We start from the raw sequence: 21,807 nt of genomic DNA, 5'->3' as shown, positions 1-21,807 counted from the left end.
AAAACCCATGAAAATACTAGTGGATTAAAATTTATTTTGTTTAGGAATAATAATTTATAAATTGTTAAACTTAAATTTCAATAAGTTATATAAAGTAAAAAATATTTATTAAAAAAAAAATGTAAAAGTATAAAAGATACAAATATTAATAATTAAGATAAATACTGGTTGGTTTATTGTTCAAAGAACTGGATTAATGCTTAGTTATAAGAGTAATACTGATTCATATTTGAAATTTCAAAATTAAAATATTGTTTATTGAGGACTAGTTCCTAGATCAGTTTTTTTTTTTAGTTTTGGGCCAATGTACTCAAAGTTACTTGCCTATTCCTCTTTCGTGTAAAAGAACCAGCTATAACGATTTTTTAAAGACATAAACCGATTGGTTTTGGACTATATATTGATTTTTTTTTTGTGTGTAATGAGATTTTTTTTTTGGCAAAATTAAAAATTTTCATGAATAGTTTAAAGCTTTTGAAAGGTTACTTTATTCATATTGATAAATAAAAAATAGTATCTTGTGTTAAAGTAATGTTTACTTTTATATTTATCGTACTGTAAAAAAATATTTCAAACTTATCTTGATTATCACTATTAAAAATATAAAAGAGTGATAAAAAAAGTACGCGGGCTGTCCACTATATATATAATAGAAGGATGTGGGCTGTTGGACACGTGATACCAGAAAACATACAAGTTGGTCCTAGTGTTAGTTCAATGGGGCTTCTTCTATACAACTTCTATCTATCACAGTACGATTCGACTTTTTAATTTACTCTCTTGAATTAAATGTCAATTCGAATGAAGACAATAGGCTATTAAACGTAATCTATGTAGTTCGTAGCTTGCCCTCAACAAACAGCAACCTATTAAAGATTCTATTTGTTAGAAAAATATGTATTACTCACAATTCGCTGTTTTCTTGCTTTGCACACTCAGCTATACGTGTTCCTTTTTTGCAAACTGCAAAAAATTTAATTTATAATATGTTAGAATAATTAATTAACCATCAAATAAGTAATTGGGTGCAAATAAGTAAATATTTAGTTGAGAGTGATTGAGGATAGGAAAAGGGAGTAAAAAGAAGACAGAAAGAGAGGAAGGAGAGAGAAAAACAATTTATTAAAAATTTTGTACTGCCCAACTTCATTGGGTTACACAGCATACTTATAACTAGTGTAGCACAATTTTTTAATAATCCTATTAATATAAATGGTCACAGCATAATTTTTTTTTTATTTCTACGTTATGGATTAAAATTATACATGATTTATTTTTTCCTTTTCATTATTTATTATTTCTTTCCTAACCCATTTTAATTTTTTCTCCCAGCTTTTTATCGTTATTTAAGTATGTTTAATTTTTCTATTATTTCAATTCTAAAAAATTTTCTGTTTTTTTTTTCATCACAAATCACAGAAAATTTAAGTTGAAAGTATAAAAATTATATAACGATTTCAAATATGGTAAAAAAAAATATATACATACATAAAACCCAACATGGTTGTCCCCATTTACAATCTATTAATACAAAAAAAAAAACACTAACACATGCATACAAAAATTAAAATAGAATAAATAAGTATATTAAGCTAAAAATTATAATTAATAAGTATAAAATTTCATATATATAAAACTTTAGTTATCTGTAAATTATACTTGGTTCAAGTCTATATTTTTTTTTCAACTGTTAATTGTGTCAGTGTTTATAAATCTGATTGTTTTTAACACTAAAAAAAATTACTGTTCTTCATCATCGGGTGTCATCAAACTTTCCATACCCTCCATCTTTAAGGTTGTTATGAGTACCTTCACCAACTATCAGGAACGTTCGTGTCCAAAATGGTACGCAACAAGAACATTTCTGTGAAAGTTAGCCCAGAACTAATGGAAACATTGAGACACGAGCGGTGTTATGCGGTCTCACTTTCCCAACAGCTCATTATTATTATATATTTTTAACTGAGTTCTAAAAAAGCAAATGCTACTTGAAAACAGGCTTCATCAAATTAATTTTATCATGAAAATTAACTGTTTGATTTCAATTCAACTTTATGTAAAATTTTCCTAAATGTTTATAAATATTTCCCGTTCAACTATCTATATTATCTTTGTCAGCAATTCAACGGCTAACCTTGCAGTTTGTTTTATTTTTATTACAATTTCCTGCGAGTAGCTATTTGCCCTGCATCAATTAAGAAGTTTCAGGACTCACTTGGGCTGAGTTACATTGATTACAAAGAAAGTTCATTTGGAAAATTTCTCCTCTGCTCAGTGTAACTAAGCTACACTAAAAATCTAAAAATACTCAATTAAGGGTAACTTTATGAGGTTGGATGTACTCCTGAGGACTCCCGAATACACAGAGCTAACTCACGATTTCTGTGAAAGAGAAAATAATCATCTCCAAAGCCGGATTCGAACCCGGGTATGATTCTGGCCAAATTACCTCATTGCACAACCGTTGGTCTAGCAGCAATACTTCCTTACAAAGTACTGCATCTGCATCCCTATCCCTTCGTGGGTTCTACAGGTACAGATTTAAATAGTTTTTGTTTAAACTGAACTTATTTATGTAGTAATAATGTACTAATAGTAAATTATAACAATAATAATATTGCAATGGTATGATATTTTTTTTTATATTATTAGCTGAACATTTTATGGATTCATTAATGTCTGGATTACTTTTGACTTAACTTTTGACACTTGTGTCCATAAATCAATGTTCTGAGCTAGATATCAGATAATATCTGATATAATATCATAATATCTTTATTTGAAAAATAAAAAAAATCTATTACTTCGACTAATAAGATTTTTCACTTGTAGTAAACATAACTGATAACAGTTAATGAGATTTTCTTTCATGGTTTATCAAAATTAAAAACTTTGAAATAAAGAACAGATATAATGAATAAATAATTAGTAAGAAAGTACTTACCCATAATTAATTATGAGTAGATAGTTGGTAGAGTAATATTTTTATTTATTTTCCATTCCTGAATAGAAGAAATGCTATCTTCAACCAGAATAGATTAAGCTTCTCATAGTTACGAAGGGGATTTCGAACACTACATTGTTTACAATACTAAGAAAGCGTCTATTGATCAAAATAAAAATATTATTAACTATTTTTATAATAGGTATTCTAATTTCTCAAATAGTTGATTATTGTAACCGGAGGAACTCAAATATTAAAAACAGATAAATTTTAGATTCATTGTTGTTTACACCGTACCGGCCTAATTTCTTCATAATCCACAACTCAAACAATTACAAGTGTAGTATGAAACTGTCAATGTGACTTAGTGTCTGTCTAAATCCAAAGGCCATTTGCAGGCCAGGACCGGTCCATAATCACTCATTGAATGAATTTTCAATTATCTGTAGAATGCTCGGGGAAGAATAAACAGAGCCTATCGCAAATGGACATCATTGAATGGAGCCTATCTGTGGAAGTATCGTTGGCAGGGTCCCTTCATTAATGATGTATGCCCGCAGTGTCACCCTGGGTACCATTGTACTGTGCCAATGGCTTTTCGAAAGTCAGTAAATTATTTGGATTGACATTGAATATTCTTTACCGATACAATCCTCTCTTGATACTTGAATATGAAGTGAATAATAAATCCCTTAGCGTCGAGCATACATCATATAACCTAAAGATGGTAATGTTATTTAATCTCTTTCGGATAATAAAAATTAAATCTGTTCCGTTACAACTCAAGAAGGGTCAGGGGTGCAGTACTTTGTAAGGAAGTACTGTTACTAGACCAACGGTTGTGCAAGGAGGTGATATGGTCTGAATTACGCGCGATCGCAACATTTTTACCCAATTAAGGGTACCCAATTAATGAGAGGCCCGTAGGGCTCCCGATTCCACCAGGCTGACATGGCTACAGTAAAACAGAAAATTATCATCTGCCATAGCTAGATTCGAACAAGGGTCCTTCGAGCTAGTAGCACAGAGCCTTACCACTGACCTGCCCACCCCATCTTTTAGATAGTTTAACATCAAGTACAGCGATGATATTATACTTAGTTAAAACATAATATCTTTGAAAACGCTTTGTATTGTAAATATAAAAAAAACATAGAATTTGCATCAAATACTTCCCCAAAAAACCTAACTATTAAATTAAATTCAATGAAAGTGAGATCAAGGGACAGCTACGATCAGTTTTATCACATTATAATTTAATGAGGTTATATGAGGAAGTTTTAATCGAGATAATTTTCATAAGTAATTGTTTATCTTCTGACTTGGAATGAAAGGTTAATTATCAGTTATACTCACGATAAAAGGTTTAAATTCCTCTAGAATTATTCTTTCGATTTTGATTAGGCAGGTTACTGTTTTTCTGTGAAATCAACTACTTACGCCCTCTTCAGATTACCTTAAAATTTAAGAATTTTCAGAAAACACTTGAAAAAGTTAAGATTTTCGTAAACTACTTGAAAAATTCAAGAATTTTCTGAAACACTAGAAAAAGTCGGAATCTTGTGGAAAACACTTGAAAAAATAAAACTTTCGGAAATAACTTTAAAAAGTTAAAAGATGGAAGATATGCATACATTACATGTATGTACCAATTATATTCTGCTTAGATAGGTTGAATGTATCAAAGATGTGTTTGGTGAGGGTAATCTGCTGATCTTCGTTTATTTATTTTACTACATTTGATGGATTTTGATGTGTGGCTGAAGCTCAGGTGATCTATACGTTCTATATATAAGCTCTAAGAGCAATATTTCATTTATAGGTGAATATTCTTGACTGCTGGCTTTTATTGTGTTGCAACCCTTATTCCTGATTGCCGCTGTGCACCCCGGTGTCATGCACCCGATCGACCCGACGAAATGGTGCCGTATTGTCATAGGGAAGATAACACAGTGGAAGTGGATCAGTAAGATGGTGAGCAGACAATAGCCAAGGCATCAATCACACACAGGGACTACTGCTAATAGGATCGATAGGCAGGTGGTCTCAGCCGGGTCAACAGTTTGCTTCGCTCTCATCAGTTAACATTTCAATCCTAATTATAGTTACATGTACCAGTTACGCATAACATAGTTACATGTAACCAATACTTGTACACAACATAAGCCAAATATTTAAACGCTAACTCTTCAATTATATCCCTTAGTGTAATTCAATCATTTGATTAAGAATGACGTTTATTCCTATCGAACTTGACATACTTTTAATAATATGGCTAAAACCTAGAAACGAAAGATATTTATCAAACAATAAAACATTGTCTTATACAAGCCCAAATAACGATAAAGCACAGTTGAGCTATTTCAGAACATTGTTGATTGCCTAACTTTTCTAATCAACACGCTTGAAGTTTCTCTGTTTCTTTTTACGCATGAGTTGCCTCTTTAGGTGTTTTCTAATTATTTAGATTCTCTGTAAGTAGCATTATTAATTTTTTATTATTTATCTAAATTAAATAATATAAGTTTTTAGAAAAAGGTTTTTACAGAGCAGCCTAATAGTTATACTGATGAAATGACTCATCTAGTCATGTTATAGATATTACTTATATAAAATAAAAAAAAGACTTTATGAGAAAAATTCTAAATAAAAATAAAACCTTTTGAAATTCAATTAAAAACGCACATTAATCAATAGCAAAGTGGATGTTAATTAAAAAAAAATTAGAGACACCTTAGAATCATTATCACTCCCATTTTAAAATTTATATAACATAGAACAAATTCTGTTCTATGTCTGCCCGTCTATTAGTCTATAATCAAATCCATTTTCGGACCACCTAATATTAATCCCACCAAGACGAAATTTACAGAGATGTTGCTATGGGTTACCTATATGCTTCCGTATCGATTTTATTGAGTTAGGTTCTCTGCTTTCGTTGACACATGCGCAAACGTACTATCCTAGGCATACTTGTATTATGAAAATGGGTCAAGGGTGAAAAAGGGCCCGATTAGGTCAAGTTAAGAGGATAATTAGTATAAAAATGATTCTGTATTAATTTTATGAAATACCACCCAATATTTTGCTTACTCATGATTTCACATATTTGTTTTTTACATGGATATATTTCGAAAAATATTCGCCTGTCTTAACCCTAAGCTAGAGAAAACTGGAGATTTGTATAAAAATGTTCTTTCAAATAGCATCCACTACTATTGCTTACGCATGAACAAAGGTGTTTTCCATAAAACAACTATATTTTGAAAATATATTCAAATATTTCGTAGAACAAATTTTTTTTTTGTACTTCGTAATTATGAACTCAATCCCTTAATCCAATACATTACATAAATTAGTGATGCAGTACCCCAGTTATGTTTATAATATTATAAACATAACTCCAGTTTTATTCTTTTCTATCGCTGACAGGCTGTTTCGAATACCAGTAATATAAATATATATTTCTCCGGAATTTTCAGTATTACTTTATACATTTTTGTGGTGTAATTTACATTGTTTAAGCTGAGCATTTGTTCCTCCTTTGCCAGTAGGATTGAACTTATATGTAAAGTATTTTTTTTTTTAACTTTTAAATTAAATTATGTCAAATTAAAAGGGGGAAATTATGTCTTTGAAAAATAAATAATTGAAAATAGAAGGGATGGAATAAAAATAAAGAAAAACATTGAAATAGAGATGAAGATACAATGAAAAAATATATAGCGCGAAAATATTATCTGTATATTAGATACTAGATATTTTTTTTACTATTTAAAGTGAAATGTAAACCAGAAGAAAAAAAACAAAAAAAATTTAAAACAAAATTAATAACGTTTAAATGTAACTTTGTTTCATATACCTCAATGATTCGTCAGAAGAAGCAAATTTTAATTTCTTATATTCGTTTGGATTTTTACAGAAGTTTTACTAAAAACATTTTTCTTCTATAGTGGTAATTATTGTCTCTATCCATGAAATTAAGAAGATAGAGGTTAATAAAATTGGAACAAAGATGACATAGACAAGACTGAAGAGCCGACAAGAAGCATGCCCTAGATATCTAACAACGCCACATTAGACGGCAAAAAATAATGAATGTGAATTGTTAGCAAGACCAATCTACTGCTGTTAGGCGTAGGGGAAACTATTTCGCCTAATCACCGGTGCATTGTTCCTGAGTTCTTGCAGCAACAGCCCATCGCTACCGGAGGCATTGTTGAAGTCTATGATGAATTGTGTATCGGTAATATTTTTTATGTCTTAAAAATATTATACTTACTTAACATTGCTTCATAATTACAGAACACATACAAAAAAGAGTAAATGGTTTCATTGATTATAGAATTCTTTCACTATACTTCACTATATTTAATTATAATTTTTACTTTCATTTACTTATATGTCGAATATATAGATATAGTTTTATAAATAAGCATTTTAGTTGAAAGAATGACTAACTACCTAAGTTCGTCTTTATATTTTCATTCAAAGCATTGATAAAATATTTAAAAGTATAATATAAATTTTAGTTAACTGTTATATTTTTACCTTCACATACCTATATATGGAATATATATATAATAAAAATTTTGAATTCGTGATTTCGACGGAAATACATGTTTTTTAGTCCCCTAGGACCAAAAAATATAACTCGTAAAATGTTCTGTGTGTTTGTTAATGAACAACTTCTTTTTAGTTTTATTTTGCAGCTTTTGAATGGACTACTATTTTCACTCTTAAATAATATTCTTTCAAGTTGTTCGCCGACGAATCTTTTCAGGCGAGAGTAAATTTTTCCTCAATGGAAACGTCAAAAAAATTATAAATAGTTTGAAGCGGACGATAAACAATTTAGTGTGAAAAGGATATTTTCGCTTTGTTTGGCTCCGGTTTGAGGTCAGTCTCCTTTGGTATTCTTTCTCACTAAAGCATCTATTTCACAAGGAGTTGTTTTGTAAATAGATATATTTTTCTTGTTTATAAAAGTCATTGTATTCTAGACGATAACAGTTAGAGATAATAATGACCAATTATGCCGTATTCAATAAAAATTATTTTCTTTTAAATTAAATTGTCTCTTAAACAATTTGAACTTAAACTAACCTTAAATTACTTTCTACCAGCCTCTTACTGCTAATATTGTATTATACACTGTACTTATATTATATGTGTAGTAGCAACATATATTATTGTAGTATAGTATAAACTCTACAATACTATAATATATTGTTTTGTTTATGGATTCGAAATGTAATATTATCGGAAAAACAACGATCTGAGAAGGTAATTTAAAATGAAGTGATACGTTAAATCTTTGTAGGGCGGTTTGACCGAGGAGGAATTTAGGAACCAAAATGTTCTATTTGGAAATACACCCAGTAACTTTAATTGAAATAGTAACATCGTAATTGTTGATATGGGCATCTTAAGTTTACACAATAAAATCTTTGACAATTTAATTGGTACTTAAATCACGGGTAATTAACTACACCAGTGTACCGAGTAGATGGGAGGTTTATGTTAATGCTTCAACTTCTAAATGAAATTTCCGGGTCACTTTAGCAACAATTTAAAAAAAAATTATAAATATAAATAAAGACATCATAATTATCAAATCAGATAAAACAAAGAAATTAATATTAATGTATAAAATGGTTAGGTAAACACAATGTAAATTTTATTGCACAATAAATATATATTTAAATAAAAGAGTGAGTTAATCCAGCCATTGAACTATTCAAATGAGTGAATAAATAAATAAGTATAATAAATATAAACAATATCATGCTTATTTATACAAACAATATAATATAATATTGTTATTAACTCTATTCAACATACACAATTGGCAAAGCCGCTTACTTTATAACCACTATTTTCAGGTAACAGATTATGTAATGAGGAATTACGTTGCCCCAAAAATATCACTTCAGTATTTATCCATCAACTTATATCTTGAATTTGTGCCACTGCGGGCCTGTATAATTTGAGACGTGAAAATTGGAAATCTGTTGGAATCGATGAATTGGCTAAAAAAACAAAATAAACAATAATTTTAAAGGTTTAGGAGGCTTACTTTTAAAAAAATTAAATTGTTTCTTCATGTTAGTTTTTTTTAAATATAAAAATAGACTTCTCGGGAACAGAGTGATGTGATGAGTTTTTCGATAGTTACGAAATACGATATTATCAAACCTTAATAGTAAGCAAGTACTGGTATTATTGATTTCGAACCATTGAGTATTGAACCAGTGAAACCTTTTTATTATTATTACTATTGCTTAAATACCTCCAGATAAGAAACATGATGGACATAGCGCATTAATCTGTTGGAGATTTATTCTACGACTGAAATAATGCTGTGAAAAAAGTTATCCTGTAGTTTTTTACCATTGTTGTCATGTTATATTGCTGTTACCTCTATATTCATGATTGCTTTATTGATTGAAGTTTTGAATACTCGAAGGCTCTTCCTTTTTTTTTTTTTTTTATTTAATGTCAACCTCAAAACTTTTTTCTTTTACCTTCGGTGCAGAGCTTCGAGGTAACGGCCTCTAGTTTTTTCACAGACCTGGTAACGAAACTAAAATGTTCTTATAAACTTATATTTATAAGTAATTGTTTATTGAATATTCGTTGTCTTGAAAACAATTCAAATAAATAAATGCGGGATAAAATTAGATTAATGATGATTAGGAAAGTATACTTTGTTACGGAAAACATTTTCTTTCGTCATGCAGTTAAATTCATTCAAAAATGTAAATAGCTATTTGTCTGAACTTCTAAACAAAAAAATATATATATAAGAGTCAATGCCTTGGAGTATAAACCGAAATTTTGGAAATACCTATAATTAATAGTTGCCATAGCATTATATGAAGATTCTAGACTTTCTTTAATTAAATTATAAACAAATAAAAATATTCCAAAAAAAAAAAAAAAAAATTGACTGGTAAAAATCATAATAGTGCTAACATAAGAATCGCTTGGTAGGTATTTAATATTATATAGTATATAATTATATAATAAGGTAAGGGAAATAATATGTCGGGAAATAGTATAATCTATGTTACAACTGAAGTCGTAAAATATTACATAAAACAATATAGTTTACGGAGATTATATCGCATATTTGCAACTATTAATAATTCAGTGAACTTATGACTAAATTTATTATAACTTTTTGAGATGTTAATGTCTATTAATACAAATATTATTAATTTTTTATCTGCCTTCAATAAGTTACCCCTCCTTTAGTCCCTGATCATTAATTGGGTTTCCGATCCAAGTAACCCTCACGATTTCCAACTTTCTGTGGTTGTGCCAGTGGACATCTAAGCTTAAGAGGTCTAACCCCCCAGACACTCATTCCAATTTGTGGAATGGAAAGAGGAATTCGAAGCCTTTCACTGCCTTCGGGTTTAAAAATACATCTGTTCGAAACATTGTTTATAATTTTTATCATTTTCTTATTTTGGACTCAGAGTTAACATTTTAAATAAAAAAATCGTAAATATAATATTTCATTGTTTAAGATAAAAGTAAAACTTGCCTTTTAAAGTATAGGAATGAAAAGCAGTAACTACTGCTATGAGGACTGTAGAAAATAATAGTTTTTGCTTATGACACTCTTCTTTGACGATCCATATATTCTTTTATTATGCGGAGCTTCGCAGCGTTTATCAGTCGGTTAAGCTTATCCGCCTGTCTTAAACTATGGTTAAACGAAACTATCCTATAAACAGGTGTATTAAAGTTTTGTTTTGTATTTATATCGTCAAAAGGTTGATGGATATCCATAAAACGTTTCGTTTAAGAGGAGATCAAACCAAATTAAATACGTGTACTGAGCGAAGTATGTGTAAGTCATTTTTTATTGAGATGTGTAACGTTTACATATTGAGGATTAATATTTAATTCCTAGCAATGCATAAGTTGATTTCACAAAATATAGAGTTGATTTCACAAAATATACAACTAATTTTACTTTCACATTGCTATATAAGAAAAATATTGCGAACATGAAACATTTTCAATTCCAGGTTTTGACGGAAATATATGTTCTGAGGTCTCCTAAGTCTAAATGACTAAGTCTTGCTAAATGGTCTATTTGTGTGTCGGCGTTAAACCTATCCTAACTTTTGGCGTTAACCTATCTCAAAAATCAAAACAAACTGAAATTAAATATTAGGACGAATAATGTCCTAATTAAATTTCATCAGATTACGTTTTACAATGAGTAAGCGGTTTTTTATTATGTTTATTAGCTGGTAATTATAATATCCTTATATAATCAATGCTCAAACATAAAAAGTAGATATAATATAATAATTCTAGTTAAATTGATAAAATAGTTTTACTACTGTACGCGGGTATACAAAGGTTAAGCTGGTCTAACTGTAATGCCTGGAATCCCCTATTCCCTCCCTGAACAGAAAACATCTAAGCTAAAATAAGCATTCGACAGCGTTCTAATGTTTCAACAGGTCCCACTACTCCACTACCTCCCTTGTTAATGGTGCAATTCTATAAGGTCCATCATATCATGATTTTTATTTTTTATTTTATGAGCTTAGTATTTAATCAACTAAACGGAACGGTGTTAATTTAAGTCTTCAATGAAACTCACTTTTGGAAAAAATCAATCCAGGAATAAATTTTAACCTAATACACATTCATGGACAATCTTTAATAAAATGTTTTATATAGTAGAATCCAACTCAAACCGGTTATCTGGATCAACTGGTGGTGAAAATTAAAAAAAAAATTAATTCTGAGAAAGCGTTAGGTAAAATTAAACAAAGTAAATAATTTAAAAAATATTCAATTAGCTCAACTAGGAAAGTTTAAAATAGTCTATTAGGGCGTAAATTACGTTTTAAAAAAAATTGCTCTAAACTACTTTTTATTTGGCTTATTTAAAATAAATAAACAGTAACAAATGCCAGCAAATAAACAATGGATAACCAAAAATATTAAAGAGTTGGATAAACAATTAAAGAATAAACGAGGGACAATAGAAAAAGAAATTGCTGAGACTGCCCGATGTCTCCCGATTGCACTCGTTATCTGTTGATAATCTTGAGTATTAATTTGACATGAATATATAGATATTCGTGATTTTTAACTCAATAAAATTCAAATATATTACGAATTTTTATAGTAATTGAAGGTTGCATGATGCACGCAATTTACAAATTTAAGGTTGCTTGGATGCAGATCTTTGTACTATCTGAGTAAAGAATTTATAATGGAAATATATTTGTATATTATATAGATTTATTTTCAAATAGCCCGGTTTCGGAGTTTTGTCCTGGCCAAATTTGTATTTCAATTTATTGTCTGAACATTTCCTTTAACATTTCATTAGTTTATTTAATCTGACTAGTTCACAGAACTTTTCCAAAGGACGGAAAATTATTTGTTAAGTAATGACAAAGTCCCCGCCTACCTAACTGAACAAGAGTAGAGAGTGCTCTTTCGCACAGAAGCCCTGGCATAAAGGTTAGGGTTCAATTTTAGTAAACGGGCGGTAAAGTATGACGTGAAAGCGGGGCGTAGGAGTGATGTTAATCTATTGAACTGATATTCCCTCGGGGGCCTTATGAACTTTCAACTTTTTAAAGCTATTTTAGGGAAAAAATATTATTTAGAAAGAAAATTTCTTATTTTATTTTATTCTCCCCCTCCCCACCAATTCTTTTAACTGCAAATATCTTTTCTTTGAAAACAAGAAATATGAGGTTCTCAATTCTACATCGTTTTAAATTGCTTTCTGAATATGTTTAGCCCAATTCAACTTATTATATATTTTTTTCTGAAGTGATTTAATTTCGAATTTATATAATTGCTATATGTGTTTTTTTTAATGAGAAGATGGTTGGTGGGAGAAGGGGGAGTTAGTGAAGAACACGCACAAGTAAAAACCTAAATATTTGTACCAACGTTTCGGCCAGAATTTCAAACCTTCATCAGGGCTAAGATCAAAATACAAGATAGCAACCATGAATAACTAACATTACAGATACACAAATAGTGTTGAAAGAAAATATTTAGTCTAAGTATTATAAGAAGACATAGGCTGTATGAGAAATATTAATATTAAAATTTAAAAAGAGGAAGAGAAAATACATATGAAAATCTAGTAAGTATATATATGTACAAAGTGAAAATTATTTAAAATTAACTTTATGAAAAAAGTGGGGAAGAAAATCTGTATGTAGGTAAAATAACAGGATTAAAGAAGTAAAATATAAAGGTATAATTCAAAAGGATTGAAGAAGTATGAATATAAATGAGAAAATCTAGTTAGTTAATATGTAAAAATTAAAAAAATTACTTTTTACTGATTTTTCAGGCAGCCCTCGAGAATAGTGTATGTTTATTAACATACCTATTAACTAAACGTAATAATTTAATCAAGTATCGTTCATTATTTTTATTAATCTATTGTTTAGATATTATGCCTTTATTTACAAATTATTTCCAAATTGTAACTCTAAACACAATAGTCTAAAAGTTAACGGTTGAATATTACGGTTTATTGACAGAGCCTTCTGTCCCATAGTATCATGTATATTATTACTTCATCTTTACGCTTTAAGTTTTGAAAATATGATTAAAGGATTTTTTGTGGATTGCCTATATACGTATATAAAGTTGACTCAAGGTTTTTCAATAATAATTAATCAAAGAGTATTTAATAACCGTTAAACTATGCGGGCGGTCTATAACACGTGTCGTTGTAGCAGCACCTGGGCCTCCAACCCTTCTGGGTCGCCGATATGCTCTGCCTATCTTCCTCTTCTAGAAGTTTTTGAATTTATAAATAAATGAAAGGAAATATTAATATTAAATACAGCATATTATGCAATGTAATATAGCCTGTAAAAAAGCATAACTATTAAAACATATCACAATAGTTCCCGTTAATAAACATGTACGTTAGTAATTATAGGGTTTAGCGTAACTAATTATCTAAACATTACTATTCACTGGACTAACCTTAATTCTTGAATGGAATTATTTTGTAACCTCTTCTCAATTACCAACCATTTTGATAAATAATTAAAGACCGAACATAAATAACGGGCTGAGTGCACCCAAAAAAAAAACTTTTTAACTAGAAAATCCAGCTAAATAAAATTTATTTATTTTTTTTTTTTGCTTTTAGGCCGATATTTATGTCCATGATTCAATTGAGGGGAATGCCTTATCATTGTTTTCAATTGTAAGCAATCACTACTGTATGTTTTATTAAGTCCTTTCCTTTTATTGGACGTTTTGTTAGTCTGATATTTCCGTACTTTATCTACTACACAGATCATATCTCGTACATAATTAATTCCATTTTAGGAACACCCCCTTCCAAAGTAGATTAGTCCATTTATTATAAAATTAAACAGACAAGATAAATTCATCATCCCCTGTCGGGTCGGTCGGATCCTTCACTTCTACACCCAAACATCTCACTCCTAAGATGTAGAGTTCTTTTTTTCGGCGGTATCCTACAAAGTTTTTTAAAATGACTATTTAATTTTACACTTAAATTTGTACACATTTTTTTCTTTCACTAACAATTTTTATCTTCACAGTATATATAATGTAGTATAAAATGTGTGGAAATATTGTGATCTTGGAAAATATTGAAACTGAGTTTCCAACAGGACTGAGTGTTTTAAAATCCTCTTATACCAAATAACCGTGTCTTGCAAAACGACCTTTGTTTCTAAATAAATAATTGTTAGAATTTATTGTGATTTTCTTTAATTTATCAATTTTCAAAAATAAAAGTGGTCTTTATCACGCTTCCTCTAACATTCCTGGACCTTGACGACTTAGGTTATTATTATTGTTCCTTATATTATTATTATTAATAATAATATAAGGAACCCGAAGGTTCGATGCCGATACCACCAATCGCTGTCCACACACTGGGATAATAATAATACTATTGTAGCTATTCCAGTAGGAATATTTGTTACGTTTAAAAATAATTGACCTATTTTAATAAAATTTACTGAATCAGAACTTCGAACAGACTTTTATCACAAATATTGCTTTCTACCAAGTTTATCAAAATTAATAAAGTTAAAAATAATACATCTTAATAATGTAATGATTAACGACCATCCCAATTAAAATATCTTAGAAGAGACAAAAGTTGTTTACTAATTCTACTAAACTGTGTACAAGTGTAAAGTGGGTAGCAGTTAGAGCTATCCTAATCTAATGACAGCTAGCTAATGAGCAGCTATCGTGAAGAAGATAGCTCAGTCGGGTTCAATGGCCCTAAGCTCTCTGGGGTGGGGGTGTAGGCTCTGTCTTTATGCAACTTGCTGTATTTAATGCAGATATCCAATGTTATCTAGATACAGATATCCGCTACAATCTAGATACAGATATCCGCTACAATCTAGATACAGATATACTTTATAATCCAAATCCAGATATCCATAATGATATAGATACCCATTTTTATCAATATTCAGATATCCATTATGATCTATGTGTGGATATCCATTATAATACGATTTTAAAAATCATCGTATTACACCCATTGTTTCGACTTCCTAGTAGGAAGTCGTAAGAATAGCAACTTTTCTTAGCATACATGAAGGTTAAGGATTGTGTTCCTTCATCCATTTCCTTCTTAACCGGAAGCTGAATTCAAAAAGCATTCTCAAGTATATTACTCCGATTTATACATACCAATAAATGGTGTATTTTTCAATTTAATTTTTTTTTATGTCCAATTTGGGGAACTAAATTTCATCAAGAGTACAGTTCTTGTTTCAGTACGCAGTAAATAAATTAAACTGTGAATTTAAGGAGTCTCAATTTATTTATATAACTATTTAAAGTGTTCAGATAGTTCCTCATAATCTTGGTTTAAAATTTTAAAAACTATATTTTAATAGTTTTATTAATAATTGATTTATTCAATGTTGTGAACTAACAAAAGAGGACGTGTTGTTATTAGCGTGGTGTAGGTTTTGTAATAACTGAAGGATCAGACAGAATAAAGGTCCATTTACACAATGATAGTAAGAAATTTGCAAAGGAAGCGATATGCAGTATAAAATATATGGTGCACACATTTAAGAAGAATAGCCATTACTAATGGTATAACTTTTACGAGGAAAGATGTAAACACATAAAATATTTAATAATTTAGGTAACGATAACCCGATTTGCTACTATTCCTAACTCCTCTTAGAGATAAAATCTTAAATATTTTCTATTTGATAAATTGATTTTTTGTTTTCAATATTCAACTGTTTTCCTTCAAATTATTTACGATTTTCATTTTCGTTAACTAGGTAATTTAAATAAAATGATTAATGGTGAGAAAAATGAAGAGGAAAAGCTAACCTTATAATTTCCCATTCCAACCTACTTTGAAATCAGAATTATTTGAAAAGGCAATTCCTTTCCTTTTCAATTGTTCGATCCTCATTGAATGTTAATGTGCCTCTATTGTTTGTTTAAAATTGGTTTGTGTGAAATAATTATATTATCTTTAAAAAGTACAAAAAAAACTTGACCACAAGAGATATTTTCCATGATAACTTGGTACCGTTATTTTTTCTATCTCAGAATGCGGTCAGTAACTTGTTACAGGCAGCAGGATGTACATCCTGTTGACTAAAAATGTCAAGTAGTCACGGAGCTGTTGGAGTATCGGGGGTGTAGAGCAGGTCAATATCCAGAAGTTTGCAGGGACGTTTTCCTTGTTTAGCCAAATTCCTCTCGAGAAATGGAATATCTGAATGAAATGATTATTTTTTTCTAGATTCAAATCGTGCGAAAAACACGGAACGATAGATGACAGGGAAAGAAAATTAAGGTCGTTCAAGAAAAATAAAACCTGAAGGTGTGAGAATCTGATAAATTAATAACTAAAGTGTAGAAGTGAATCGGGAATTGAATCAAATAGCCGACTCCTCTGAAAGAATCGTACTCCTAAGTGACTTAAAGAAATATGATTCGCTTGAAGTTAAAACATAAAATCACAATTGTCTGAAAAATTGATCGGGTGTGATGATTTTCTTTGTTTTACAATACAAAATAAATAAAAAGTTAAAAGAACTCGACTTCCCAATTTTATGAGAGACCAAGACACTATTATGAGTGTTTGATTGTCTAACACGAGTTGTGATTGGACACTCTCAGCGGAGAGTGAGAGTGTACAATCACAAACACTAAAGGACAGGTCGTAAAACTTCTATAAAAGGGAATGTTTGTAATGAAAGTTAATACTACTGATGCAAACATTCCTCAAGAGATTATATCTATAATATCTTGTATTGTATCTATTAAGGTCCTTTTAAACGAATTAAATTTCCTTTTAGCGTGCTTAACTGATCTTTAACCTGAACTAACGCTATTGTCGACCGAGGAATTTTTGGAGAAACGTTTATCCAATTACTATGATTTTGTAGCCAAATACAATAATTTAATTTTAATTATGTCCATTTTTTTTTATTAAATAAACCTGCATTTTTTTCCGAGCAAAATCTATTGGTTTTATAAGTTCTGTAATTGTCATCATTCTAATGCCCGTTTTTATCCGGATTAATAAAACTGATAATGTTAAATAATCGTCGATTATTTTATCGTTAATAGAAGATGAATTATTTATTGATACTGCTTAATTTATTATTATAGTGCTTGATTTATTATTTTTGCTCTTATTTATATATATATATTTTTTTTTTCTCTTATAAATTTGTAAACTGAGGACAATTCACTGACGATTGTGATTAATATTACGTTCAGTATATGTATACAAACTTGTATATAAATTCAGATTTTATTTTATTTTCCGATATTTATATATTATAATGGTAATATTAATTTTGGGAACTTCGCGCAGCTCAATATTTAACAAACGTACTTATTCAGATAATTTTTAATCCCCTCCCTCCCCCCAATACTCAACCGGACAATCTTTTAGACTTAGTTCAGTTAACCATCTATATATAAAACAATTTTTTTTCTTTTATTTTATTCACATAAAATATTCATATTATATGTAAATAAATCTACGTGTACTATTTTTTTTTTATGCGGAGGAATCTTTTTTTTATCGTCCTTATTTCCAGCATATTAAAAAAAAAAAGATTCGCTTGAATTTAATTCATTATAAGCAATATGATTTTCTATCAGAATTTGCACACAACTACCATTCCAAAAAAAAATACTGGTTCACCTTCAACTTTTGGTGAGTGCAGGAGTTGCAACAACGTTAAGTAGCGTGTCTGACTAGTTTTTCTTTTTTTTTTTTTAATTTCGGCCCTCAAGTAGGAATCGAATTTTTGTGTAAGAAGCCACGCCTCAAAGAATAAACTTCTACACGCGCCTTGCCCCAAGCACGAGCTAAGGACGTAAATTGAATTGAAAGCACTATAGCACGTGTATCGCTGGATTGGAGGGGTCCGGTTATTTCCGTCCCGACAATATCATTCTTACATAGCCATCCCATCTTTTATTATTCCTCCATCATATTGATTGGATTATGAATTTAACAAAAAAAATCCTTATCATTTGTAAAAATAATCCTATATAATCCGCAGGATCTATATAAAGATGTATCGAAGGAAGATGTACTTGAAGTGGGCATTGGCAGCGCCTTCATGCGGTTGGCCTTTCCGTAAATATCTCCCGGACATTGCATTGCAAACAAAATTCTTGACATGGGCAACCTTAGGCACTGTTTAAAACGGGATGACAACCGTGTACATCAACCATTGTGGCGGAGATACGGTCTTCTAGCAGGAATCCTTTCAACAAATAGATACTTCTGTATAGAAGACAATGTCATACCATCAAGAGTGTTATAAAAGCGTTCATATATCTTCAATACAATGGCAATGTTGTTAAACTGATATTGAAAATATCTATGAATATTGGGTTTGAATTATAGTAGGGGATAGGTTATTTCGATGTCAATTGATAATTCTTTTTGTTATCATTGACGTCACATGATAGATAAATTATCTTTTACATTGTTAAGTGAATAGAAAACCGCGTTAAAATTCCTCAAAACCAAGATAGCAAAATTTATAGACACTCCTCTCAGGCTTTGCTACCGACTAAATAGGAGCGGTATCGTTAATTTAAACCTCTATATAGAGATAATGTTTTAAGAGGAACACTCTAAGCTTCCCAGAATTTAATTTTCATGTCAATTTAACTTTTACAATTGAATACAGATATACAATGAAGAACGAGCCCATATTTTTGGAAAATCGTCTTTTCCTAACAAAAATCCAGTGCACAGCATTCCTCTACATCACTATATGATTTAGACACAGCCTTGGATTTTAGTTGTGATATTATCCGCATAGTTTATAAAAAATGATTTCACAATATACCAATCGGTTATTTATTTATTAAAGGTAAGCCTGGGTATAATTACTTTAACCATTTTTAAATATAGACGTCGCTTTTATAGCCTTACCTTTGCTCTACCTATTCTGTATCTTATTTTGTGGACCTGATGAATATTTCTAATGAGAAGAGAAATGTTGACTTTTAAAAAATAGTTAAAATTATTTATTAAATTGTTTTCATACCGCAACTTGGACTACCTCCTTTCTAGTACACATATGTTTAACAGTCTATACATAATATATATCTGAAATTGTTTTCCTGATTTCCCCAAAATTGACTTAGCTATGTATTCCAAATTTGCAGTGTAATGTTAAAGCTAAAAATCATCTTTGGTCTTATTTTATCTCACTTTATGGAACTGTTGGATTATGGAAGGAACCAAAAAAAAAAAAAAAAAGGAACCAGTCTGATAGCAGTATTATGTTAATGTAACTCTTAAAATTGGCGAAACGAGACAGGCCTTTTAGAATAAAACGATTCAGTAAGGTAATATACAGATGTTGAGAATTTATTTCATTTTATGTATAACTGCGCTAAGCTGTTTTTGCCTTTTAATTACAAATTTATTTTATAAACAAGTGGTGAATTTTCATATTTTTCGTATGTAAAATGAATGATATATTTATGATTATTGTGATATTATTATTTACCTACGAGTTGTTGAATTCTGTACAAACTTTCGGCTTCATTAACAACTGTAACTAGAGTCGGGATCTTAGTTTATTTAAAATGACAAGTATTTAAATATAATATTTAACGAAGCAGATGGACTATTTATTAAAAGCGAAATATATTTATTTAACTTAAAATATAAAATTAAATAATACCCTATGAAATTTAAATTTTATATTTAAACTTGTTTTTTCACTCTATTAATGTTCTTTTGATTTAAAATTATGAAAATGTTAAATTTTTTTAGGGTAATATACCTTTTTTCCAGTTTTCAATTAGTATTGATTTTGTTGTCTCTTATTTTTCGTTTATTTTTAGGAAGAAAATTATACAATTTTAAATTATATTAAGATTAACTAAGGGAAAATTAAGGAAATAACCAAGATTTCAATTCATATTGTTGAATTAATAACCACCGGATCATAAACTTTGAGTTAAGTAAAATGCCAATTGTTAAATATGTAGGTAGGATCAATACTGACCCAAGTGGAAATGAGCATTTAATAATTTATGCTTTTTATGCCCTGATATCCCTCCCCCAGATGGATATTTAAGTTTTATTACTCCCCGTTTAAGTGTCGGGGCTTTATTATACCAGCTCACGTGATAAATCATAATTATTGAAGCTTTCATAAGCACCGAAAGTTACTCATGAATTTCAGATTTGCTCTGAAACAAACTTCTCATCTCAACGCACGGTTCCGTAGGAATTATGTTTGTATTGCAGTTTTTACGAGAGATAATAGAATATATGAATGAGTTCTTCGTACTATATAGCTACTGGCTTTTGTTAACTTCGAAAATATAAAATTTAGTTAATATTTTTTTCAATAGTAACACTATTTCACGACTGTAACGGTTCTATTAAGAAGAACAAATCAATATCGTAGGTAAAGTGATCATTTATAAACTCTCAACACTCATTTGTTTATTAAAATTGGTTTAATCTTTACGTGGATAATAATTACTTTTAAACAAATGAGTTTACTACATTAAATAGTTCTTATCGCAGTTTAAACAATTATTTTTATTTTTATAATTTACTAAACCCCCTTTTACTTCCCAAATTTGTATTTATGTGGGTAAGTAATTTTGGCTGTTCATTTGTTTTTTCTACATCTGCCACATCAATGTTCGTCCAGTGAAAATTTTATTTATATCTAATTATCACATACTATATTAACATGTTATATGGTAGTGTATTAATTGTGGATAATCTTATATAAGAAAAATTAAATATTAATGATTTTAAATTTTAAAAAATAGGCTTTTAACTTATAATAAAGAAAATGACCTGAGCAGAATAGCCTGCAAAAGAAACTTTAAATTAATGTGAGGAAGAAATTATATTGAAGATGTCCTTGAGGATGGGTAGAATGGCCGAAACGTTGGACTGGTGAAAAAATAAAAGTGTTGAGACAAAAATGGATACGAATTTTTGATTTATTTAATACACAATAATTAATTTTTTAGCCTTATTCGTTACTTCTGTACTAGGCAAGTTAAGGGAGAACCTTGTGGGTTGAGATTGGGTGGGCAGGGTTCTCTCAAGGAGGAAAAATAGTCTATCTTCTACGTAATCAGATATCTGTCTTGTAAACAGATTTTTCCTTTCGTTTTTGCTAATTTATCATAAAAATTAATCATTATTTTAATCGATTAAAAAAAAAAATAAGAAGTCAGAAGTTAGAAATCTATAACAGTGACTAAAATATCGGAATTTTAATGTTATTATTGGGTTCATAACAGTCTTCCTCGTCGAACCTCGGCAGAAATGTAGAAATCATACG

General features: G+C 29.6%; 1 protein-coding gene across 1 annotated transcript in view; it reads left to right on the top strand.

Annotated features, from left to right (window-relative positions):
- Window positions 1-21,807, top strand: part of LOC106690643 (ribosomal protein S6 kinase alpha-5) — a 161,883-nt gene that overhangs the window by 66,539 nt on the left and 73,537 nt on the right. The window lies entirely within an intron of this gene.

The sequence above is a fragment of the Halyomorpha halys genome, unplaced genomic scaffold, assembly GCF_000696795.3.
Source record: "Halyomorpha halys isolate HHAL.00 unplaced genomic scaffold, Hhal_1.1 Scaffold1791.1, whole genome shotgun sequence".
Lineage (NCBI taxonomy): Eukaryota > Metazoa > Arthropoda > Insecta > Hemiptera > Pentatomidae > Halyomorpha > Halyomorpha halys.
The sequence above is the reverse complement of the archived record's forward strand: the minus strand, read 5'-3'. Positions and strand labels throughout refer to the sequence as shown.